The sequence below is a fragment of the Triturus cristatus genome, chromosome 1_1 (genome assembly GCF_964204655.1).
Source record: "Triturus cristatus chromosome 1_1, aTriCri1.1, whole genome shotgun sequence".
Classification (NCBI taxonomy): domain Eukaryota; kingdom Metazoa; phylum Chordata; class Amphibia; order Caudata; family Salamandridae; genus Triturus; species Triturus cristatus.
Window position 1 is genome coordinate 493,633,873 of NC_140579.1, and position 26,651 is coordinate 493,660,523.

At 48.6% G+C, this 26,651-nt stretch overlaps 1 pseudogene across 1 annotated transcript in view; it reads left to right on the plus strand.

The window, feature by feature from the left end:
* LOC146870462 (large neutral amino acids transporter small subunit 2-like) overlaps positions 1-26,651 on the plus strand; it is a 351,489-nt pseudogene that overhangs the window by 93,061 nt on the left and 231,777 nt on the right. The window contains exon 2 of the transcript XR_014978319.1: positions 7,443-7,647. The product of XR_014978319.1 is annotated as a large neutral amino acids transporter small subunit 2-like (transcript). The remainder of the gene's footprint in view (positions 1-7,442; positions 7,648-26,651) is intronic.

Genomic DNA, 26,651 nt, shown 5'->3' on the forward strand with positions numbered 1-26,651 from the left:
CCACGCCTCGCGGCCCCCGCTTCGCGGGCGCCGCTCGTAGGCTTAGACTCTCTCTGGGGAACATCCTTTCTGCCTCCCTTCACGTGCTTTGAGCACCAACGCGCCCCTTGCAAGCTGTCATCTGGTCAACAGGGGTAGAGGCGGGACTGCGAGGACCAGCATTCCTAGCGGCGTGGATCGGCCGCAGCTGGTCCTCTTCCCGCCCCCTCCTCCTCCTCTTTAAAATCTGTGTGGAGTGAGTGAGCCTTGGGACCCTTCCTGCAAAGAAGCGCTGCTCCTGTGTTGTTGCTGTCTGGCCACTTCGCCACGCCTCGCGGCCCCCGCTTCGTGGGAGCCGCTCGTAGGCTTAGACTCTCTCTGGGGAACATCCTTTCTGCCTCCCTTCACGTGCTTTGAGCACCAACGCGCCCCTTGCAAGCTGTCATCTGGTCAACAGGGGTAGAGGCGGGACTGCGAGGACCAGCATTCCTAGCGGCGTGGATCGGCCGCAGCTGGTCCTCTTCCCGCCCCCTCCTCTTGTTTTTCCTTCATAGCTTGTGTGGACAACGCGCACGCGGGACGCGCGCAGGGCAACGGCCGGGGCGAAGACCGGGCTAAGAGCGGGCCGTTTGAGGCCGTTCGAGGACGGCAGAGGACGGCCCAGGCCCACCCCCCTTATTGCTCCTAACCTGCTTGTTATTGTATCATCGTGCTGAGACAGGTTAGCTTAAACTGAAGCTCCCTAGTTAGTAAGTCGAATGACGACCCTGATCTCATCGTAAGCACCATGAGTACTAGGATGACACGTAGCAAAGCCTCCAAAAGTGGTTCACAAATCTGTGGCCCTATGGTCGACTTCATCACCCGCACAAATATAGCCATCGATGAAGAAATATCTAAACTTCAAACCCGGGTATCCCTAGAATTGGTAGCTGCACGTAGGCTGTCCGAGGTAATTGCCCTCTCGAAAAAATCATCCCTAGGACATATAGCCTCTGCTGTCACTCCAGCACGCCCTGCCCGCCCAAATAGTATTACCACCCAGGTTGATTTACACCAGCCCCCGATTACTTCCACCCTCACTCCGCCCTTAGAACAACCCCGCATTACAGAAGAGCTAAGTTTCGCTGCACCTTCTCACGCCCAGACCCCCACCCTTAATCCCCTTTCCCAAGCATTCCCAACTACTTCCCGTGTTAGTGGTGCACAACCCAAAAGAAAACGCCAATTACGCTCAGCCTACTCTCGTAAAAAGGCAAAGGTCGCAGTCTCCCACCAGCTCACAATGACCAACACTCAGGCACGTAATGCTTTACCTGAGGGTTCCTTGAGCACACAGTCAGTATGCCAAAGTATGGGAGAGGGTCCAGCCAACACCACCCCAGTAGACGAGGGGGCGCAGGTACAAGACCAGGGAAGGAATGATAAGGAATTTATAGATCAAGTCTGGGAAACATTAAAAAAACTTCTCTCACCACTCGACTTAAGATTGTCTAGGATAGAAAACAATCTACTCGAGATGGAGAAGAGCATTATTGCTCTGGCAACTCTTGGCCTAAGAAGTCTCGAAAACCAGGGCGTGTCCTTATCTGACCCACTTTCGCCAGCCCCTGTTTTGCAAGCTGAGCAGCACCCCCCACCAGTACCTGTTGCTGTAAGGCCTGTTCCTAAGTCGAGGACTGTGGCTGTGGATCAAGTTTCCATAACCGCTAAACCTCAGGCAACCAAACCGCAGATTCCCACACGGAACTCTAAGCCTGGAAAAGTAAATCCAAACCTGGTAGCATCCGCCAGACCCCAGCCTGCCGAAACCCAGGGTCCTCGTCCAAAAGAAAATTTTAGAGGAGGCTATATAGACCTTCCACCAGAGGCCAATGACTACGTGGTCGTGTTGACAGGTGTCCCTGTGATTGGCACTGACCAACACGAAAACCACTGGTCATTGAAAAATAAAACTATGCACTGGCTTAACGTCAACAGACCGATTCCCAATGGCAAAAGAAGCCGAGTATTGATGGTCCGTAGAATACCCTGGGTGAGCCCAACCAAGAAATCTAAGCAAGGGGACTGTGTAGTTGTAACTTTTGAAGACCCACATACGGCGCACCATATCTGTTCCTGGCCAACTAGTGAAGATTCTTTAGTCATACCAAGGCCGCTATCCTATTTTTACCCCCCACGCCAATTGCATACCCAAGCGGATAACTGGTCCTTGGTGCAGCACCACCCATGGAACACCAATCCCATGAGGCAAAAGAATACTCTTTTACACTGGAATGGCCTTTCAACCTACAATAGATTTGAAGGCCTGGAGGAGGTCGATTGACTTTCTATGTTCCCAGCATGCCCACAACTAGAAAAAGCATTGTCTCCACATGTTATAGACATAATTGGAAATCCAACCAACGGCCCTCCAACTAGCCAAGCCGAGCTTCTGACTCTCTTGGCCTGGGCCATGGAACCGATCAAAATGGCCATTTTAGATTGCAAAAGAGTGGAAACGAGGCCAGACAGCCCCTGTTCGATCCCCCCTCCTCCAGTACAATCTAATCCAATGGAGATCGACCTGCCTGATAGAGTTGCCTCCCCAGGCGATTCTTCACTGAGGGTCTTAAGCTGGAATGTGGCTGGCCTTGCACGTAACTTTGACAACCCGGAATGGAACACCTTCCTGGCACCCTATGACATTTGCTTGCTACAGGAAACATGGTGCCAGGAACCTAGACATAGAGTGGGGTTTTCGACCTTCTATGTTCCGGCTGTATGTCACCAAGGTTCTAAAGGACGCCCATCCGGTGGTCTTCTCATCTGGATCAACATAGCACTAGACCTCAGTGTTTCTCAAAGGACCACCGAAACACCTGACCTTCAATGGCTAACAGTGCACTACAAAGGGGGAAGGAAACTAGAACTATTTAATCTCTACTTAAGGGGCAATAGGAACGGAGGATCTCTAAACTCTTTAGGCTTAAGTAACTACCTGTCTGCCTGTGACGCCGACTCTCTCGTCCTGCTGGCAGGCGATTTTAATTGCTGTTTTGAGCCTTTAGCCAAAGAAGATATTCTGGATATCAACGAGGAGGATAACAGGAGGGGCATCCCTATTTTGAACCTCGAACCGATCCCTAAATGGACACAAAAGGCGATCGATATAAATGCTCTTTGCATGGAGCATAACTTGAGAGCAACGAATGGGCGTTCTAAATCAGATCCCATGGGTGCCCATACATACAATAGGACGGGCCACTCATCCAGAATTGACTTTGTTATGCTCAACTATAACCTCTGGCCATATCATCAAGACATGGAGGTTATAGAGACCTGTGACAGCGACCACAACCCTCTCGCTTTAACCATTTCTGTCCCCTGGCAAACTGGGTCTCAAGAAGCTACTAATCAGTTATGGAAAGCTTCACATGAGATTCTTCCCTCAAACTGTGGCAGACGTCTTAAATGGGCAAGAGTCTCAGCGGATGAGGCTAGGATGTCACAAGCTGAAACCATCTTACTAGGCTTGATAGCACGAATAGCGATAGCAAGATGTTTTTATCGTTATTTACGGAGACTGTAACGGCACTAAGTGGGCTGTTCATCATTCCCAAACCCAGCTCCAGAACTGCTTCAAAGGGGGCCCTGAGAACAAGTGAAAAGTGGTTCACAGCCAAGTGTCGATTTGCTAAGGGTGATCTTGTTGCTGCAGTAAAAGGAAAAGACCAAGCTACCATCAGGTCTGCAAGGAAACTTTATAGGAAAACTGTGACTGAGGCCAAGCGGACATATGATTTCAACTTTTGGCGTGACCTAACGGAGGCGAGCACAAGGAAAGATGCTAAGGGGTTCTGGGACTTGCTAAGATCAAGAGACAAGCCCATTGATCAACAACTGACTTGTAATATCCCTGGTGTTGCCTGGTTTGCCCACTTTTCGAAATTGTATTCGGCTCAGACAGGGCCTCCGCAACCAGACCCGCTCCCAAGGCTCAGTTCCACAGATCTCCCACCAAATGAAGTCCTATTTACCACCTTGGAAGTAGAGAAGGCAATCAGGTGTATTGTTTCTAACAAAGCGGCAGGACCTGATGGGATTCCGGGCGACTTGATAAAAAATAATCCCCCATTTTGGAGCAGATTAATTGCTGTTCTTCTTAATGAGGTTATGTTGGGGGGGTCTTTCCCTGACTCTTGGAGGGGCGCTGAAGTAGTCCCCATTTTCAAGAAGGGTAGCAGGGAAGACCCAGCCAATTACCGCCCCATCAGTTTGCTGGATTCGACGCAAAAGGTAGTGGGGAAAGTGGTATTGGGCAGGATTCTGGAGTGGGTGGATGAAAATCAGATATTGTCTGATTTCCAAGCGGGTTTTAGATCAGGGACAGGCACCGTCGAGCAGACATTCCGCCTTTTAATGCTCTATTGGAAGGTAGTGGTGCTAGGAGGGGGCAGCTTATACTTAGTCTTCATAGACTTAAAAACAGCCTTCGACCTGGTTCCAAGAGCATTATTGTGGAAGGTCCTTGACGAGTTAGGTCTACCTCCCTATTTGTTGGCCTTGCTGATAATATTCCATGAAAACAACTTTGCCCAAATCAGATGGGGTGCCCAGGGAGAAAAAACCCCGTGTATTCCAGTAGACAGGGGCGTCCGCCAGGGGTGTGTGCTTGCCCCCACTCTGTTTTCGCTTTACGTCAATGGAGTGGTGGAGCACCTTCTTCAACATCCTGCAGATGCACCATCCCTGGCTGGAAGGAAAATCCCGACGCTCCTGTTTGCGGACGACACCCTCCTGATTTCGAAATCACCTGCAGGCATACAGTCACTACTTTCCAGCTTCAAGGCCTTCTGTGACACCAAGGGACTGGCCATAAATATTGGCAAGACCAAATTTCTTGTCCGCAACCCCCCTAAGAAATCTGTTAAACCCCCCACTCTAGACTCTGTCACATTAGAACGGGTCAAAGAATTTGACTATCTAGGCATACGTCTTTGTGATAGTATGAGCTGGAAGGCCCATCACCAAAAAGTGTTTCTAACCCATAAGAGGGTTGTTGGTGCTTTACTTAAAGAGCAGCGTGCTTCCTTCATAAAACCTATTGGGGCACTTCTTGATATTTATAGGGGTAGGGTTGTGAGTGCAGCACTGTATGGCGCAGAACTTTGGGGTACCCAGAGAGTGGATACTTTGGCCCACCTAGAAAATAAATTTCACAAAGATCTGATGAGGCTACCCCAGAGCACCCCCACAATCCCCCTCTTGCTGGACGCAGGTACCCGTCCAATCTGCGAGCAAGCTAAATTACGCCCCTTACTACTATGGTCTAGAATTTGGAACGTCCCCGAACTTCACAGCTATGCAGACGCCCTAAAAGATGTACTGTCCTTACCTGGCTGGCATAAGATCGCCTGGCTCAGAGAGGTCAAGAGGGCATTATACAAGCTCGGTCTGGGAGCTGCGTGGGAAAATAAAACAGCACCTCCTAAACAAGAACTGAAGAAGGCTTACTGGTCTTGGGTGGATAACGAGAGACTTGGTAAATCAAATCACCCAAGATCTGTTGCCAACTTCTTGATGGTTAAAGATATCCCCTCCAGAGAACCATATTTGGACTTGATTCACAGTTCACATGATAGGGCATTATACTTTAAATTCAGGGTTGGGGTCTTACCTTTATGTCAGTTTACCTCTACCTGGAAACCACCACTGCAAACTGTACCCTATTGCCCATTCTGCGAGCTAAAAATCGAATCTGTCGCACACTTTCTATTTGAGTGTCGAGTCTATATGGCCCCTAGACGGAGGTGGTTGAAGCCTCTTTGTAGGAGCCTGGGAACTCGCTCACATCTGGAAGCTATAAGAATACTGCTCTCAGATACAAGACCCTTTTTTGCCATTTGTTTGGCTAAATTCCTAGGCTGGGCTTGGCGCATAAGATCTGCTAAACAACTGACGATACAGTAAAGTGTCCCTTTTTCATTTTTCATAAATTTTAAGATTATCCCGTGTAAATATGAAATGTTTTTAATAGTAATATGAATTGTAAATTGCTTTGTTTCGACCATTGTTTTTATGCTGTCATGTTTTGCTTTTATGATATGTTTCTATATCGAAATAAAGCTTTACTACTATTTTTTAAACATGTTTTAATATTTTTAACTAGGTTTCTTTTATTTATATGTATTATTTACTTAATTTTACATTACTATTAAAACATTTATAAAAACGATATTTTTGACAACGATATTTCCCCCCCGATATATTTGTACTTACCATTATGTAGATAGGACATTGATATTTTTGACATCGATATTCTTGTGTCGATTTTTGTAGGTTGGTTTTTCTGTCCGTCGGTATTCTGTCAGACATGCCTTGCTAGGACACAACGTTTTTTTTTCACGCCTTGTTCTTGACTTTATTTCCTGCCTCAGTGTGGGGTTCAGTCTTTTTTTTTTTTTTGAAGTTTCATAAAAGCAAACGCTGCAAAATCCAAATGTGGCATAAAACACCATAAACGCGGTTTACACTCTTTACTCATGCCTCCATCACATGGATTCCTTGTTTGGTTTTCCTGTTGCTTGTTGCCAGTGTTATGTACGTAGCTTTCTCTTCAGCCAATAGATACCTTACATTGTCGCAAATACCAGGTAAAAAGCATTTGAAATGTAATAGGTCTCCCAGTTGAGAAATTTTGAGCTATTAGCATTGTAAATGACAATGCCTTTTACTTATGTGTTTAAAAAACCTGCAATATTAAAAGGCATTGTCATTTACAATACCAATAGCTCAAAGTTTCTAAAATGCAAGACCTATTGCATTGCAAATGCTTGTTGTAGTTAGTATCCTGCCTCCATTATTTTCTATCAGAGGGAGTTGTAGTTCAAGTGGTTTGCCATGTGTAGTGCTGGACCTACTGCAAAAGTGTAAGTTACTACAAAAGTGCAGTTTGTGAATACTGAAAATTGGTAAACCTACTCAAACATGTAAGTATTTGAATGAGGCCCAATATGTTGTATATGTCCCATGAAAACATGTAATTAGTTCAGCCTTTAAAACCTCTATTACCTAACGACCCACAACAGTGTGTGATGATTCATAGTGAATATTTCTGTCAGAGAATTGATATGGGATTGTCTTACCTGAAGTAAATATACATGGAGTTGCTATGATAACCATCACACCCATGTCTTAAGGTTATTCTTTTTTTGGTTTTGAAGTGCTTTCCTTCATGCAGAATAGCAACGACTATCTACAGAGGCAGTACATTGCATTTATATGATTTATGATTGGTTCTAGTTGTGTCCTTCTCACAGAGTTCGTATTGCAGACATAGCTCTGATTTTACAGCAACTCTGTAGTCAGAGGCCTGAACATAACAGCAGATCAATCCCCTGCAGATCAAGTTTTTCTTCCAGGGGGCGGAGATTTGCTCTCCATTAACTCGTTGCTTGCACACCCTTGTCTTCTACCCACAGGTAACATCATTGGCTCTGGTATCTTCGTATCTCCGAAGGGTGTGCTAGAGAATGCTGGGTCGGTGGGGCTGGCCCTCATCGTTTGGATTGTGACCGGAGTGATCACCGCCGTGGGGGCACTATGCTACGCCGAGCTTGGGGTCACCATGCCCAAGTCTGGAGGTGACTATTCCTATGTAAAGGACATCTTCGGAGGGCTGGCAGGGTAAGTGTGGCTGTTTTGTATCATTGCCTGGCTTTCTTAGTTTTTGCCCTTTAAAGGCACTCTCCTCTACATCATGTGTAGAAACCGTAACATTTTGTTTAATTTGACGAGACCTGCACACACATGAAAGGGCGCTTTCTCAGATCCATTGCCTCACTGAATGTGATGGCTCCCAAACCCTCAATAAATAGACACCCTCAGATGCAGACCTTGTGAAGTGTGGGCACCTCCTACCCTCAAATCATTGCTCCCTCTTTCCTAGAAGTGTATTTCATGAGATCCAACCCGGTTAAAGGAGTGACATTGACCCCCGTCCTCAGGAGTTGTGCCGCCCCCCCCCCATACTAATTCATTTTGGGGAAGAGAAAATCTCTCCAACACACTGTGGTATAGTATTCCACCACAGGTGACCATGTACTTAATGCTAATTTCTGCCTAGAGATATACTTCTTTGTAACGTATATTTTTATGTTGCACTGTTTCAAAATGTTTGCTACGGTACCTATTTTCTTTTTACAGGGATCATGGAATCTTTGCCTTTAATATTTCAGTGGTCACTGACGAGCTGAACAGTCGTAACACAAAATAAGCCCACTTTGCCTGTACTGAATTTTAGGGAGCTACCTTCAGGTGGGGAGGAGAGATTGGAAGGGTTGGCAAGTAATTTTCTGTGCTAAAAACCTCTAGATCATCACCACAGATGTGTAGACTTTGCCCCAGCTAAATGCTGATCTGTGGACCTTTGCTCTTGTTGGACTTCACCTTTGACGTCAATTCCAGCAATTGAGGAAAGTTAATCATAGAGAGATTTGGCACCCAGGCAGCTCATAATGGCATTTGGTTGCAAGATCGATGCTTAAGCTGACATACGCATATTGCCTCCTTTACACGTCTTTGAGGTTTATGAGGATTATAGGATGAGACTTTGCTGTTTGCCTAACAAGGGTCAAACATTCATCTGTGATCCCATAAATATTTGGGATTGCTGTAGAAGTCTTTTCTCTTAAGAGCAATAGCTCCTCCTGCAAGTCTTTCTCACCTGATGGTATAATTGCCTACTTAGAGGTCATCAAAAGGATTCTGAAGAATTCAGCTCTTATGAAAGGAGCCTGAACCGAAATGTTTACTCGCATGCCTCAGTCTTGTTTTATTGCAGAATGTGCTAGGGCCCACTGTAAATGTCTTCTCTGCTTCCTCCCCTGAGAGGTGCAAGTATAGTGATCCATGTAAAATCGAATAGTTCCCTTGCTGCAGCACATCCCTGATCTGGGTCATCTAAGTGCTGGTAGGCAAATCCTGCCCATACAACCCTCCAAACTCTGTGTTTTCAGACTGCGAAAGCAAGAGCTTGGACCACTTTGAAAGGTGAACTGACATCTAAGAATGTTGGCTTTGCACGTTATTAGATTTTATAGAGTTCTTTGCAACAGGGTTGGAAATTTCTTTGAGTTTTGATTCTTAGAATGCGTGCATAGCTCTGAAATTGAGGCCGGTCTGTTTTAGTTTTCACATTAGTATCCAGAGGAATGCCAACATGAGGAACACATTACGTTTAACCCCTGTAGTTGTACTGTCTGCAGCGTGCAGAACCACTGTCCTGGAGCAAGAGGTATGTCCGAGCTTCCGTAGGCCACATTCCGTAGCCAAACATTCACATTCATTGAGTGAGTTACAAGTCTTCCCGTTGTCATGCTTATGGCAATGGTGCATAATGATGTGGTCTCTTATTACGGTAATCAGTTTCACATACTACCGTCTTTGGTTATTATGTGTCCAGCAGGCCTACCAGAGACTCCCCTGTGGTGCTGAAATCCTGGACAACTCATTTTGTACCACCTGCATATGGACCTTGCTAGTCACAGACTACTATAGCCCCCTTAATATACGAATGGCTTATCCACTAGCAGCTTGGCCAAGAAAAAAGTTTAAACCTTGTAGGAGGCAGTGGGCAATAAAAGACCACCTTTTGATCAGCACAATAGATACAATGGAAACATCCAAAATAACACAAATGTAGTATTAAATACCAGTAAAGGACTGGAAAGCAAGAGTACCCCAGGAAATACAAATGTATAGTTAGGGCTATGAAGGGACATACACTGCTAGTGCCAGTACTTATTACTGCTGAAGATGTGCTTCTGAGACAGTCATTTAAGGATATATGTCCAGAGTTCTGACTTTGTAATTATTGTGTACTGATCCAAGGCGACAACAGCAATTCTAACTTCTCCTTGTTAAAGCAGGGCGACATCACGTTTATGTGGCATCTGTGCCAGGTTGCAGGACGGCTGGTGTTGTCAGCCATAAGTTGAACTTGTGAGATACTTTAAGGTGTAACCCAAGTCACTTGCACGTTGGCATTGAATATTGTGCCCAGCAAGACCACTTGTCCCACCTCATAGACACTCTAATCACGTTTAATCACATTGCTTCTGCCGGGTTCTAGCTGCCTTCAAAACATTGCAGATTGAGACCCGGAAGTATCCAGCTTTTTCCTCGGTTACACGCCCCAGTGCACAGTGGGAGCTCTTCCAACCTTGATCACTGTTCCAAGGGATTTATAGGATTTCGGTTCTTAAGTGTGGTCACAAGGATATGATAAAATGGCCATGGGAGCACTGCATCATGTAATTAAGTGGGCGGAAGCCTGAAATGCATGCCCAAACAGGGGATATTTGTTTGCAGGTTGGAAAAGTGCAACAGACTACACCTATCCATGGTGGCACGGGATGCCAGCTTGCAGCAGGGTGTTCAAAGAGGGACAGGGCTAGAAAACGTGTTTTGACTTGTGGGTCAGGGCAGAGCACACCACATTCTGTTGATAGCTTCATGGAGAAGCATCTTAATGTCCATTCTGAAATTTAGACACATTGTCTTTGTATATGTGCAGGATTTGATGTACGCATAGATGTTTCGTAGACCCCAGGACCAGTGTAGGTACTGGGCAAACACTGGTCCACCTACTCTGCAGAAAAGCACTGACATGCATGGCATTTAGAGTGCACATATGAATGGGAATTCAATCGCTCATTTCTAGAGCAAACCTGAACTGACGCCAACAGTAGCAGAGACAAGTGCGGGGAGACCCACAGTCACCCAAACTCTCGCAGCCAGAGAGGACTTTATTACGTAGTTTAGCAGTGCAGACATGCATAATCTAGTCCAATCCAGGGGTCTGCGGTGATCATTTAAAGGCTGTGTCTCTCCATATGGTTCTGATAGTGTCTTGGTGCCCTCTGGATTCTCCTGAGGTGTCCTGGGCTGTGACCCTTGGATTGCTAAATCAGAAACTAGACACCCACTGACCGATGGGGAGACCAAAACAATCTTAACTCTTACTTGCAGGAGCTTGATAAGGCTTTTACTCAGCCACTCCTGGGGTGTATGACCCCAGTGCAGATGTGCAAGAGACGACAGTACATCCAAACACTTTAAAAACAATAAGCTCCTTTGTGGGTAACGAGAGGGTTGTACAAAGATGGATAAAGACTAGGACTTTGTTTCTCCTAAATTCAATCTTAGCATATGTTGTCCTCATCTGGGTGGTTGTAGCTGCGATTGCATCAGCATTCTCAACCCCAGCCCCAGGCCTTGCAGATGGTGGGATAATGCAAGTTGTAAGAGACTGTATCTACTAGTGGCCAGGTGTCATATTTTGGAGTGCATTTCCTTTTTTCAGCTTGGACTCATGCGGCCTAGGCAGTTTTTCTCACTCTCCAAGTTGGAAACCGAGGTTAGGGAGTTGTGGGCAGTTTTTACCTCCCTACTCTGAAGGTGCCAGCGCCTGTGCCCCTGTATTCCTACTGTCAGTGCCATTTTCACAGATAAGGGTAAACTTCACTGGTCTGCCAGTGACCACTGGGAGCCACCATGATTTCTGGGAGAGAACTGAGCATTCCCACTTTCTCTGTGCAAGGCTAAGCCAGGGCAGTGCTTCTGCACCTTGCTACCATGATGTGCCCTGCATTCCACAGGTTGTTGCTGAAAGAGTCAGCAGAAGCCAACACTACCTTTATACGACTGTTTCCATGCCACCCTTCCCAACTACCATTGATAAATATGAGGGTGACTCGCATGCTTTTTCTAAACAACTGCTCAATTGTGGAAAACTGCATGCTGTCTTGGGGTGTCTTCTGTGAGTAAAATGAAAATGACTGGTAAAATGTCTTTCTGTCCCTTTTCAGACAGGATAAATGCATTCAGAGCCCTGCGGAACGCTTCTATCCTCTCGCTGTTCTGAGTCTGAGGGTCTCCCTACATATGTCCATAACTCCATAAAATGCTGTCTGCCGACAGAGACAAATTGTGTAGGAAAAACATGTATAAAAATGGATTGCAGGGTGAGTACCGTACTGGGTTAATTCACGCACACCTTAAATGCACTACACAACTCAGACCCAGCATACCTCAACAAGCGCTTCTGCTTTCACGACCCCTCCAGGTACCACCCCTCCAGACTCCTGCTCGCACACATCCAACATATACGGAAAGCTAGAGCCAGCAGTCGCACCTTCTCCATTGCTCCTGAAGCATGAAACCACCTGCCTCTACACATCTGAGCCTCCCCATTGCTTGCTGAGTTCCACAAGAAGCTGAGGACCTAGGTCTTTGAGTAGCTACTCCAGGCTATAGGCTCGGCAATATTCATACCTGCTCAGCGCCAGGGTGATAGTGTGCTCTACAAATTAACATACATAGTAAGACCTTTAAGTCGCTGCCTCTTAGCAAAACCAGCAGTAGCCCACAGCTGGCTCAAAAAATAGCTGCAATGCAGACAACGAATGGAACTGGCCCACTGCTCGAGGCATTCTTAGTAAGGAACTAATCAACGGCCCCTTCCAGGATTGTATCCAACAAAGGCAGCAGATGTAATCACATATTTGGGAAAGTGATAACTGTGTTGCCCAGTGCAGTCTGCAGAATTCTGGCAGCACTATTTCTCAGGCAAAACAGTTTCCAAAAGACTACATCCTGCAGAGATGCCAAAGTTCCGAGGGGGAGGCAGAAGCATAGCATGTCCCTTGCCGCTTTTGGGTGTACATGGCTGGCTGCACTTTGTTTCTTTCCCTCTTTGTCTGGAGTTTAGCTATGTAGTGAATTACCTCTTTCTAGCTGTGTGCACTTTTTTTGTGGTTGGAAAGAGGAAAAATATTGCAGTGCATTTGGTCTAAGCTGAGTAGCTAGGCTACTTTGATCCTCTGTCTCTTGACTTTGGCACCTTCTTCGTCTGATGCAGACACACGGAAGATGCACAGGGTCAAGAAAACAGCCCAGTTAAAAAGTGTATTAGTTGGGGTGGTTGTGAGACCCCAACAACTAATAATGTCGCTGCTCTGTATCAGGTCCAGTTAGGTTACTTTGATGTAAACCCTAGTCCAGTCATGGGTATCTGTAGCACAGAGCAGTCAGGATCAACTCAAAGTAAAATAAGTATGGAGCATTTATGAGTACCACAACAATTAAAAAGTAGAAGACACAACGCAATAAAAATCCCACTCCACTTTATAAAAATAGTATATATTTCTATCTTCAAAAGATACTGAAAGAACAAAAATCTGATGAAGGGAACCAGAGTTGTGATTTTTTATTTTATTTCTTTTTTAAGGTTTTCATAAATCACTGCATTTCACTTCAAATGTCCCATAAATCACTGCTTTTCATTTGTAGTGGTAATCTATGAGCCTCGAACGTGAGGATCTGGGCTAAAGTAAATGTTTCTGGCTGACTGTGATGGAGCGCCGGTCGGAGATCGGAGCCCGGTTGGTCTCAGTCAAACTTTTACCTTCGCACTTAGACTCTGGTTCATTTCTTTGTTGATGGGGCTTGTAAACAGGGGCTCCTGCAGCTTGGGTTCGGCGTTAGGCTCGATGTCAGCAGACAGTTGAAGTCCAGCGGTCCACTGTGAGCCTTGGCTCTCGATTGGAGTTTGAGGCTATCCACAAACCGGGAAGACATTTCAGTACAATCAGAAGTCAGCGTCCCAAGACGGCTTCAACGGTGATGGGGAGCTGTGTTGTGTAGTGTGGCATCCTCTGCTTCTTTTTCAAAAACTGCTTTCTTTGAGGTCTAGGCTCACAAGTTTAAGTTATTCTCAGTATAAAAAATACACTGTAGCACCAGTGAAGGGTCTAAGGCTTGGGAGAGCCTCTTGGGGGATGGGACTTGCTCTCCTGGGCTGCACCACCAGGGTCCAGGGCAAATCCATTTGTAACTGGTCAGCTGGGCACTTTGCAGTTGCAGGGCTTCTTTTTAACTTTTGTGTTTCTGGAGCTTAATAGAAGGCTAGCAAATTAGCCCTTGGAGTCCACTCACTGGTTCTTCGTACAAGTGGGAGCAGGTCCAACTTTGGGGTCTCTCTCCATTACTTTAACAGCAGGAACAGTTATCTTTTAGAAGTCTCATCTTTTGTTCAGCAGGTGCAGTCCTCCTTAGTGCAGCATTTCTTTCTGGGGTCCACAGGTTCAGCAGATGTAGTCCTTCTGTTCTTTGTGAGTCCAGCAGTGTTCTGAGGCCGATACCCATGGTTGTTACTTTTACACCAGTTTGAGTTTTTGGAGAGGAGGACACCCTAACCAATGTGGGTAAAACTCCCCCATTCAATCCTACCCTTTCTAACATCACTTCCTGAGGGATTGGCACTAAACAATCTCACTGTGCTTCTCTCTGCCCAAATCCAAGATTCCAGAATCTTTCCTCCATTGGTCAGACTTATAGTCATACACCGTGGGTGTAGACTGTATAATGAACAACTCCTCCTGTAAAAGTGCTTCTGCAACATGTTATCCCTCTTTTGGGGGAGATGCCAGCCTGTCTACATTGACAAAGAGAAGGCCAGGCTGCAGTGTTACTCATATTTGCCTATGATGGCAGCCCTTTTGAAGCTGGACCATTTGTGGCCACAGCCTTTGGGCCATCGTATCAGGAGAAGGTCACACCACCTCCGCCCAACAGGCCATTTTTCCTCTTGCCCAGTGAACGATTCACACCTCCAGTCGGTACCTGCTGTAGTTAATCAGAAACGGCTACTAGAAACTTTAGGTAAAAGAAGTGGTGATTTTCTAACTTTACCTTTGCATTAATAGTTACTTTGAATCTGACTTTAGCAAAGTTTCTGATCTAATGTTACAATTACTTTGATACCTTGAAGTAATACTGTTGGTAGTCCCAAATGTAAGTTAGCACTTTAGGAGTGTAAATGTGTAACCCTGTGTTAGTCAATGAAACAACCAACTTAGCAACAGTGAAAAAAACTATTGTTAGTTTTCACTGTCCGGACATGTAAAACTTAAAAGAAACAAGGTGTCCTTGTTTAGGTCTCGTCTGAGCCAGCGCATGCGCTGCTCTGCGAGACATTTAGTTAGGGCTTTTAAAAGTGCTGCCACACGGCCTAGCGCTTGCGTTCACGCGCGCAGCCACCAGCTTTCAGCGCCCTGGTCTCTCCTTCTTTTGCGCGCACCCCTTGTGTGTTTTTTTTTTTGCGCGTGCGCGCGCACACAACTCCCAGGCTTGTTGCTTGCGCTTCTTGTTTTTTAATCTTTCCAAACCCTTGCTTCCCGCTTAAAATATCCAAGTCCGCCATCCCTCCCCCTGGTAAGGACACATACAAAGAACTTCAAAGCTCGCGCTAAAAGATTTATTCCTATTGCAGAGTTCCGGATCCGGAAGAAGGATGTATTTATATTTGTATTTTTAAGCAGAGATCTTCGAGAGATGTGCATATGTCTGGATTCTTGTTTTCCCCAGTGATTTCACTTTTAGCTCGTCGTGTCCGCAGCGCTTTGTTATTCTGTACACACTTTGGGAGTTGCGCGAAGTTGTTTTTGCAACGAATTTCATTGTTGCCTCATTCACCGGCGGTAGAGCAACATGTATTTATTTGCACGTATCTGAAACTTAGCGTGGTTTGCAGTCTTGCGTTTACTATGGGCCCCACCGCTTCGGAAGAACGATGTATTTATATTTGTGTTATTAAGCAGAGATCTTCGAGAGATTTGCATATGTCTGGATTCTTGTTTTCCTTAGTGATTTCACTTTTAGCTCGTCGTGTCCGCCCTGTCGTTAAACCCAAGCCGTCTCTTGCCGCCTATGCATCTTGGCTGCTGGACTTGTATTTTTTTCCTTTGGGGCACCACGCAGGAAGTTTGTATTAAGATTAAAGGCGTTGTATGATACTGTCAACATGGCTGCTGTACTTTCAGGTGACAATATTGTACTTGTCAACATGGCTTCTGCACTTCCAAAAAAACAGTATTACCGTGTCAGTAGGGAGTATGAAGTATTAATGGGACAGCATTATATGGGTCAAGATGATTGCTGTACTTTCAATTGGACTCTACTGCAGTTGTCAGTAGGACTGTTATGCTTTCAGTAGGACAGTATGGGGATGTTATGTGCTTGTCAACATAACTGTTGCACTTCAATGAAACGGAACAGTATTACACTTGCCAGCAGGACTGCTAGATTTTCAATAGAACAGTATTTCACTTATCAACAGCATCGCTGTACTTTTAATGTGATAGTATTGTACTTGTCTGCAAGACTGTTGCGCTTTCAGTAGGACAGTATTGCACATTCCAACATAGCTGCTTTGCTTTCAATGAGGTAGTATCAATGTGTCAACTAGCACAGTGCCATCAGCTGGCAGCATGGCCGCTATCCCTCTCATGGGGCCGTATTCCCACTTCTCAGCAGGGCTACACCCCCAGCGTGGCTGCTGTGTTTTAATAACATTTCTGGCACTTTGCTGTGGGGCTTAAATATCTGCAAATGACCAGTGCTGGCATTACTCATCAGCGTGCTGGATTTTTGTAACACCAGAGGTAGCTCTCTGCAGGCTTTCTATCATTTTATTGGGGTATTGCTAGATTTCCCAGTACGGGATTGTCAGTACTCAGTACTTAAGAGAGCACCTGCACCTCTTCGTAGGGCTTTTCCTGGGTTTGAAAGGACAGTACCTGCAGTTCTCAGCGAGGCTACAGTGCATTTTACCAGGACAGGAAATGAACTTCTCCACTGGCACGACAGACTTGTAATACAACACAAATACTCTTCTGAACAGGACATGTACTTGCCGGCAGGGGGGCTGCTGCACTTGTTTTGGGGCATTGCCCCCAGTTCTTAACGAGCATTGGCATAGCCAATAGGTCTCGCCTTTGGGACCTTATAAGTATTTAGCCATGCAACAGTTGATGTTGTTGCACCAAGGATATTGTGCTGCATAACTAAATACTTATTAGGTCCCAAAAGTGAGACCTATTGGCTATGCCAATGCTTGTTAAATCATGCACCCAGCCTTATGGGTTCTTAAGGACTACCTTAGGAGTGGCTTACAAATATTAAAAGGGAAGTTCTGGACTCCTGGATCGTACTCACAGGGCCGATGGGCATAGGATGGATATGGCAGCATAAATCGTGGGCTTGCTCCTTTGTCTGTAGGCTCTAAGAGACCGCTTGCTGCATTTCTGGTCTAACTGCTCCTGAAGAGGTCTCTTCCTCCGGCAGACATGAAAACACTTCAGTGTTTGTGGGCTTTTTAATTTACCTGGCTAGCGCCCAAGCTTCAACTCTCTCTGCAGCTTGTCAGCCCTGGAGGTGTCTCTCCGCACTCCTTGTAATTGCAAGTCTGCCTTCCAGCAAACTGATGCCCTTCACCCACCCTGGTTGAGAACCCCGGATAGCACAAACTTCACACGAGTCCCTCAGAGCAGCAGCATTCTGTGCCTTTAAGCAGGGAGTGATTAGCAGTGCCACACAGTGCTTATGACTGCTGCTGAATGAGGCAACCTTAGACTTGCTTAACTGGTTGAAGGACAAAAATGGCTAACTTCTCAGGTACCTGGTTCATGGGCAAAATGTTGAGCTGTTCTTTTCCTCCTGGTTGCACTCTTCCAGGGACATCCAGGATCTGTATGGTCTTTTATTCAGGACCCTTGTGAGCCATCTCTTTGCTGCTAGCTTCTCACCAAAGAGACTCCACTATTCTTCAGGAGTGTATGCTTTCACATGAGACCAATAGACATGCATTATTCCCAGCAAACCTGCAGAGATCTGCATATCTCGTGATTTCACATTTTAGTAGTACCCTATCTTCCTGCACAGAACAAAGGTTGTTTGTCCTCAGCCTCTCCAAGCCACCTTCACTGCCAGAACCACCAGCCCAGGCCCACACCAGCATTGTTCCTCTTCATATATTATTTGGGTCTGATTAAAACCAGCATTATCCTGCTGCTTCCACCACCTGTCAACAGTCTTTGCCAAAATGCCTCTGAAGCTTTGAATCACAATGCTTTTTAAGCCATTTTTGCAGAAATCGTATAACCGGCCCGGGCAAAGGAGGGTTCTGCAACCCATTACCGTGCTAATTTTTTCGAAGTCCTATTGTAATGCAGTTCATCCACCCAAACCAAGAAACCCACACTGAATATTGGACTTCTATCAAAAAGACTGATGATATTTACTATCAGACCAACCTAAAAGAGTTCATGTTGAGAAGAGTTGAAGCAATACTATAGCATTGTCTACTTTATTACAGAGTTACTATGAGTGATTCATGTCTATGGCTTTTTGCAATTGTAAAGATCTGTTGCTTGCAGTTCTTGTGATCTTTCCACCACAGTTTGCCTCTTTTGAAAGTTATTTCTCATCATCGCTCCTATAGGATATCCCCGGTGACCAAGAATCTTTGTTGTTTGTTTCAGTGGTCCCTTCCTACGTTCCTGACAGGAGTCTATCTGCCCCCTTAGAGGGGCTTCCTACTAGAAACTACTGGGAGTGCTAATCAAGGGGTGAGATCTAATCACCTTATGAGGGTTAAGATTACACCGTTCGTTAATAACACTGTGTTCGAGGCATATGAGCTGCAGATTACACACTTTTGCATAGATCACCATCTGGTGTTGGGCCCGGATGTTTGCAGTTTGTTTTTCCTCTTGGAAAGTCTTTGGAAGTCACGAGGTCGGTGACTCCTCCTTTGGATCGTATTGCGCATGGGCTTCGGCTCCATCCTCAGATTGTTTTTTTCCGCCATCGGGCTCGGATGTAATCTTCGCGCTCCGGTTCCGAACATTTTCCAGTTCGACGATCGAAGCGGAATCCTCACCTCACATCACGGTATTGTTTTGATCGCGATCTCCTCGATCAACGCACCTTCTCATCGACAAATCTTCAGTTCCAGTCGTCGACGGCGGCCTTCGGGCCTACCCAAGCTCCGGTCCCGGCTGATGGAAAGAACTCCATTCAAGAAGTGCCCTCGATGTGGGTCCAAATTCCCCCACACCTATCTTCATGAGGTATGCAACCTCTGCCTCTCCCCTGAACACGAGGCTCGAGACCTGTAAGTCTTTCACATCGAAAAAGACTATTCGGGACCGAAGAGCCAGACGAATCATGGCACACTCCTCGACCTCCGTTCCAGTCGATTTCTTCGGAGACGACATCGAAGATCCAGGACAGCAGCGCACCGAAGAGGACCTAGTCAGTGCTTCCGAGGCCGATGACTCAGATGTGGAGGACATCACTCCGGCGCAGAGGGTCATGAGTACTATACCCCTCCCCCACACCAACACCCAAAAAGGCTTCGGTCACGCCTTCGCCTCCGGGCCTAAGCAAGACCAGAGACACTGCTTCACACACCCCACCTTCGGGCCCGGTGAAGAAGCCAAGTAAGCCTTCCGGCGGCTCGGGCTCGAGCCAGCCTGCCAGCGGTGCCGAGAAACACACTTCGGCACCGAAAAAGAAACCGGCCTCTACCTCGACACTGAGCTCCGGACCGAAGGCCTCTGGGTCGAAACCCAGCGCTTCCATACCGACGCCATCTTCGGTACCGACCAAACCCCATAAGGCCCTCGGCACCGACACTTCCAAGCCGAAGCCCACCTCGGCGCCGACCAAGAAATCGGAGGTTCCCAAGCCCAGTGCTAAGCAAACTGGCATGGACAAGCCTAAAAAGTCATCGGCCCGAAGACTTCGGCGCCGACGGACCAAACACTGTCACAGGAACTATTTACACCGGATCCCTTACAAAAAACTCTCACCAGGGATCCAAAAACTGTACATTTGACACTCTCTTCCAAAAAGAGACATTTGGACAAACCGCCTCCACCTCCAAAGAGGAAGGACTCTGCTACCTCCCCTTTCAGAATACCTTCCCCACCTCCTCCACCTCCTCCACCCTCTCCACCTCCGCCTTCTCCACCCCCACCTCATCGCTCTCCGACCCCGTCTCCAGACGATGATGATCAGGGGGACCATATCACGATACAGGGGATGTGCCCCAAGACCCCACCCCCACAGGATCCCCAGACCCATGGGACGACTACAATAACCCAGATATTCCCGACGTCCCACAAGATGACCTTTACCCTTCCAGGCCATCTCCACCGGAAGACTCATTAGGGTTCCACCATCTACTTCAAAGGGCGGCACACTATCACGGGGTAGAGTTGCACACTGACCCAGTGGAGGAGGATTTCATCCTCGACACATTTGATACCACACATAGGTCTACCTCCATAATACCTATGCTTAAGGGGGTGGTAAAGCATGCGCCAGAGGTTTTTAAAGACCCAGTCAGGGCCAGGGTCATTAACCCACGCATAGAAAAGAAATACAAAGCTGCCCCCACAGATCCCGCCTATATCAAAGGGTCAGCGCCACTAGATTCCCTAGTGGTTTCCACTGCACGAAAATTGGCCAGATACGATACGGCACATTAAGATGAATTGGAAAACATAATGCACCACCTCCCTGAAAAATATAAAACTAGGGCCAATTAATTAATTCAATAGGGTAAGACAATCACTAACACCTCTATACGCTGTGCCTTAGATGCAGCAGACACAGCCTCCAGGGCCATTAATACTAGCATCCTTCTCCTTCGCCAAGCATGGCTAAGAATATCGGGATTTAACCCGGAGGTACAAGCCTCCATCCTTAATCATCCCTTTGACAAGGAACACCTATTCGGCCCAAAGGTAGATGAGGCCCTCGAAAAAATGAAGAAGGACACCGATACGGCGAAGTCTATGGGAGCCCTACAGTCACACCCTCCTAGGCGCTCTTTTCGCCGCTCTTCCTTTCGGAGTACATCTAGAGGCTATTCCTCAGATAACGCGTCCACTTCCTACAAATCCCCCACTCAGTCCACCTTCACAAGGGGCTATCAAAGAGGTGGCTATAGGGGCAACAATAATAAAGGCAGAGGCAAAAAAAATACCGCCCGCTCTGCCATACCGCCTACCCAATGACTTCCCCCGCTCCCTCCAGACCATCCCACTCCGGTCGGGGGCAGACTTCAAAATTTCCTTCATGTCTGGGAGACCATCACCTCAGACAAATGGTTGACCCAAATTATTCGGTCAGGATACTGCCTGGAATTAACATCTACCCCCCCCAAACATTCCACCCAGGCAACACCCAATGTCACAAGAACATTCCACATTACTAAAGCAGGAGGTAATCTCCCTCCTACAAAAACAGGCAATAGAACAAGTTCCCGTCAATCAGCAAAATTTAGGGGTCTACTCCCTATATTTTCTAATACCAAAAAGGAACGAGACTCTACGACCTATTCTAGATCTCCGGCCCCTAAACACATACATACACTCAGACCATTTTCACATGGTAACGCTTCAGCAGGTGTTTCCGCTCCTCTCCCAGAACGACTTCCTCACCACACTGGACTTGAAAGACGCATACTTCCACATTCCAGTACACCATGCTCACAGAAAGTATCTCAGATTTGTAGTGGACGGACAATACTACCAGTTGAAGGTGCTCCCATTTGGAGTCACAACAGCACCATTGGTATTCACCAAGTGCCTAGCGGTAGTGGCGGCACACCTCAGAAGACAGCACATTCACGTCTTCCCATACTTGGACGACTGGCTGATAAAAGCCACTTCATACAACCAATGTGTACACCACACCGCCACTACAATCTAACTACTTCACCAACTAGGCTTCACGGTGAACCACCAAAAGTCCCAGCTAACACCATCCCACATAAAACAATACCTCGGTGCCACCATAGACACCTCAAAAGCAATAGCCTACCCCAATCAGGCCAGGATTGCAAGCATTCAGGCTTTGCGACAAAAATTCGTACTTCAACACTCCCTTCCAGCAAGAGTGTTTATGCAACTGATAGGGATGATGGCCTCTTGCATTTTCATAGTGCCTCACGCAAGACTCCAGATGCGTCAACTCCACGAGTGCTTAGCGTGCCAATGGAATCAGGCCCAGGGGCAACTGGCCGATCTGGTATTGGTAGACGGTCGTACCCATCGCTCTCTGCAGTGGTGGAACACCACAAACCTTTCCAAAGGTCGACCGTTCCTGGACCCGGTTCCACAAATAATACTAACAGACGCATCGCTCTCCGGCTGGGGAGCTCACCTATTACACCTCACAGTGCATGGCACATGGACGCCTCAACAAAAGTTACTCCATATCAACCATCTGGAGTTACTAGCAATCTTTCTAGGACTAAAATCTTTTCAGCCACAGATTTCAGGCAAGGCAGTCCTCATTCGCACAGACAACATGACGGCAATGTATTATATTAAAAAACAAGGCGGCACACACTCTCCACAGCTCTCTCAATTAGCACAGAGCATATGGAGATGGGCAATTCCACACAAAATCTTTCTCCTAGCCCAACATGTCCCAGGAGTCCAAAACACCATGGCAGATCTGCTCAGCAGACAGACGCAACAGATCCACGAGTGGGAACTTCACCCGCAGGTTCTTCACCCGTTCTTTCAAATGTGGGGGCATCCACAGATAGACCTATTCGCCACCCATGAAAACAAAAAATGCCCAAGCTTCGCCGCCAGATACCCACACCCATTGTCCAAAGAAAATGCGATGTGAATGAACTGGTCAGGCAAATTTGCGTACGCTTTTCCACCTCTCCCACTCATTCCATGAGTGGTGCGAAAGCTACAACAGCATTCCCTCACACTGATCCTAGTAGCTCCAACATGGGCCAGACAACCGTGGTACACCACGCTGCTGGAACTCTCGGTAGTACCACACCAAAAGCTACACCTCTCACCATGCCTCCTAACCCAGAACCATGGAGAGATCAGGCACCCGGACCCAGCTCAGCTCAACCTTGCGATCTGGTTCCTGAAATCCTAGAATTCGGATACCTAAACCTTCCCCCTAACTGTATGAACGTCATCAGAGAAGCTAGACGCCCTACCACTAGAGCCTGCTACGCTGCCAAGTGGAAAAGATTTGTTGTTTATTGCCAAAAAAACACAATCAATCCTCTAGACGTGTCTATACAACACATCATATGCTACTTACTCCACCTACAAAGGTGTAATCTAGCATATACCTCCATTCGGCTACACCTCGCAGCGATTGCAGCTTACCTACAAAACAGGCAGCACCTATCACTTTTCAGAGTACCTGCCATTAAAGCCTTCATGGAAGGCCTAAAAAGAATAATTCCCCCCAGAGTACCACCCTCACCTGTGTGGAACTTAAATATCGTTCTCACAAGGCTGATGGGGCCTCCCTTCGAACCTTTGCATAAATGCGAACTGCAATTTCTCACCTCGTCAGAGCCGGTCGCTCCTCCCGCCGCGTGGCTCCTACTGAGTGCGCCGGTCCCACCTGCTCTTGCCGCCTGTTCGCCGCTGCCCCCAGGGCCTAGGTGCCTCTTGGTTGTATTTTATTCATTCTGCTCTGTGCCTTATTGTGTGTTGTATTCTGCTCTGTGCCTTATTTTGTTCGCCCACTGTGCCCCTGTACTTTCTAATTTTTTGCGCTTATTCTGCCGCCTGTTTCCCGCTGTTTTTTTTCCCCGCTCCCTGCCGCTGCTCCCCCGCGGCCCCGCTCCTCTTTTCTCTTCTGTACCCTCTCCCCTCCTAGTCGCCACCCCGCTCCCGCCTCCCAGCTGCCCCTCCCTCCCACTGGCTATTTAGAGGGTGGACACGCGACGGAGTGCTGTGACCTGACCTGACCTCGTCAGAGCCGGTCGCTCCTCCCGCCGCGTGGCTCCTCCTGAGTGCGCCGGTCCCCCCTGCTCTTGCCGCCTGTTCGCCGCTGGCCCCAGGGCCTAGGTGCCTCTTGGTTGTATTTTATTCATTCTGCTCTGTGCCTTATTGTGTGTTGTATTCTGCTCTGTGCCTTATTTTGTTCGCCCACTGTGCCCCTGTACTTTCTAATTGTTTGCGCATTGTTTGCGCTTATTCTGCCGCCTGTTTCCCGCTGTTTTTTTCCCCGCTCCCTGCCACTGCTCCCCTGCGGCCCCGCCCCCCTTTTCTCTTCTGTACCCTCTCCCCTCCTAGTCGCCACCCCGCTCCCGCCTCCCAGCTGCCCCTCCCTCCCTCTCTCCATTTATGGCAGAGTCCACACGTACGCGCATCGGGCGCGCCGATTGTGCGCCGAAGGCGCGCCAAAGGCAAGCCCGTCTACGCCCGTCTGCGCCTGGACCGCGCCCAGCGCCAGACCCCTGGTCCTCGACGATGCCAGCGCACCCGACGGACCTACAACGCCGCAACCCTCCACGCACTCAACGCCGGCCGGAGCCACGCCTGCTACTGAGCCACCCCGAAACTCACCCACGGACCCTTCACCTGCCAAGCCGGCCGATTCACCTGCTCCGGACCTGCACCGCACCCGCCAAGACGACCACCAACAACAACCACCTCAAGTGCATCCTACTCAACACCCGCTCCGTCCACAGGCACGCCGTGGAGCTCTGGAACCTCCTCGACACAACCTCACCAGACGTCGCCTTCCTCACGGACACCTGGCTGAACGCCTCCTCAGCCCCCGACATCGCCATAGCCATCCCGGAGGGCTACAAGATCACCCGGAGGGACCGAGCCAACCAGACCGGAGGAGGCATCGCCATCGTCCACAAGAACACCATCCGCATCACGACCAACTCCGACGACACCCTCACCGCTGCCGAGCACCTTCACTTCCAGATACACACCGACCCCAAGACCACCCTCAGAGGCACCCTCATCTACAGACCTCCGGGACCACGCACACAATTCAGCGAAGCCATCGCAGACTGTGTCAGCCCACACGCCTTCACCTCCACAGACTACATCCTCCTGGGGGACCTCAACTTCCACCTGGAGAACAACAAGGACTGCAACACCACCGCCCTGCTGGACAACCTCGCCAGCCTCGGACTCAAGCAACTGGTGAACACCCCCACCCAATACGCCAGGCACCCGCTTGACCCCGTATTCTCCTCCAGCAAGCACATCTCCTTCAGCCACTCCACCGGACTACACTGGACAGACCACAGCTGCGTCCACTTCAACTTCAGGAGAACCACGACCCACCACCACCCGCAACAGGTTCCCCGCCGAAGCTGGAGCAAGATCGCCGCCGACCAGCTCACCACCTCCCTCAGCCAGAACCCGCCCACCAACAGGACAGACCCCAACGAAGCAGCCCGCAACCTCACACAGTGGCTCACCGACTGCGCCGACGAACTCGCACCACTGAAGAATCCTCCCAGCAAACCCGGCAGCAGGAGAGCCTCGTGGACCTCAAAAACTCCAAGAAAACCTGCCGCACCCTCGAGAAAGCCTGGCGCCTCGACCAGACAACAGAAAACATGACAGCCCTCAAGAACGCCACCCGCGAACACCACCAGCTGATCCGAAGCACCAAGAAGACAGCATTCAAAGAAAGACTGGACAACAACACCCACAACAGCAAGGAGCTCTTCAACATCGTCAAGGAGCTCTCGAATCCCAGCGCATGCAACACCGACATCACTCCCTCGCAAGACCTCTGCGACTCTCTCGCCTCGTTCTTCCACCGCAAGATCGCCGACATTCACAACAGCTTCGGCGCACAGACCGTGCACCCAACCACCGAACCAGCGCCCCCAAACACCACCCTCTGCACCTGGACCCCTGTCAGCACCGAAGACACCACCCACCTTATGAACACCATCCACTCCGGCTCCCCCACCGACCCCTGCCCACACCACATCTTCAACAAAGCCGACTCCACCATCGCACCCCAACTCCGGAACATCATCAACAGCTCCTTTGCATCCGCCACCTTCCCGGAGAGCTGGAAACATGCCGAGCTGAGCGCCCTCCTGAAGAAATCCACCGCGGACCCCACGGACCTCAAGAACCTCCGCCCCATCTCGCTCCTTCCCTTTCCAGCCAAAGTCATCGAGAAGACCGTCAACAGACAACTCTCCGCCTTCCTCGAGACCAACGGATCCCTCGACCCCTCACAGTCCGGGTTCCGAGCAAACCACAGCACCGAGACCGCCCTCATCGCAGCCACCGACGACATCAGGTCCCTGCTCGACAACGAGGAAACGGCTGCCCTCATCCTCCTGGACCTCTCAGCAGCCTTCGACACCGTCTGCCACCGCACCCTGATACAGCGCCTCAGCAACACCGAAATCCAAGGAGCGGCCCTGGAGTGGATCATCTCATTCCTCACCGGAAGAACCCAGAGAGTCCGCCTCCCCCCGTTCCGGTCCGCGGCTACCAAAGTCATCTGCGGCATCCCGCAAGGATCCTCACTCAGCCCCACCCTCTTCAACGTCTACATGAGCCCCCTCGCAGCCATCGCCCGCCAACACAACCTCAACATCCTCTCCTACGCCGACGACACCCAGCTGATCCTCTCCCTCACCAACGACCCCGCCACCGCCAAAGCCAACCTCCAGGAAGGAATGAAAGACGTTGCGGAATGGATGAAGATCAGCCGTCTGAAACTGAACTCAGACAAGACGAAGTCCTCATCCTCGGGCCATCCCCCTCCGCCTGGGCTGACTCCTGGTGGCCCCCTGCCCTGGGCAGCGCACCCAAACCAACGGACCATGTACGCAACCTAGGGGTCATCCTGGACTCCTCCCTCACGATGACCAACCAAGTGAACGCAGTCTCATCATCCTGCTTCAACACCCTGCGCATGCTCCGAAAGATCTTCCGATGGATCCCCACCGAAACCAGGAAGACGGTCACCCAGGCCCTCGTAACCAGCCGTCTGGACTA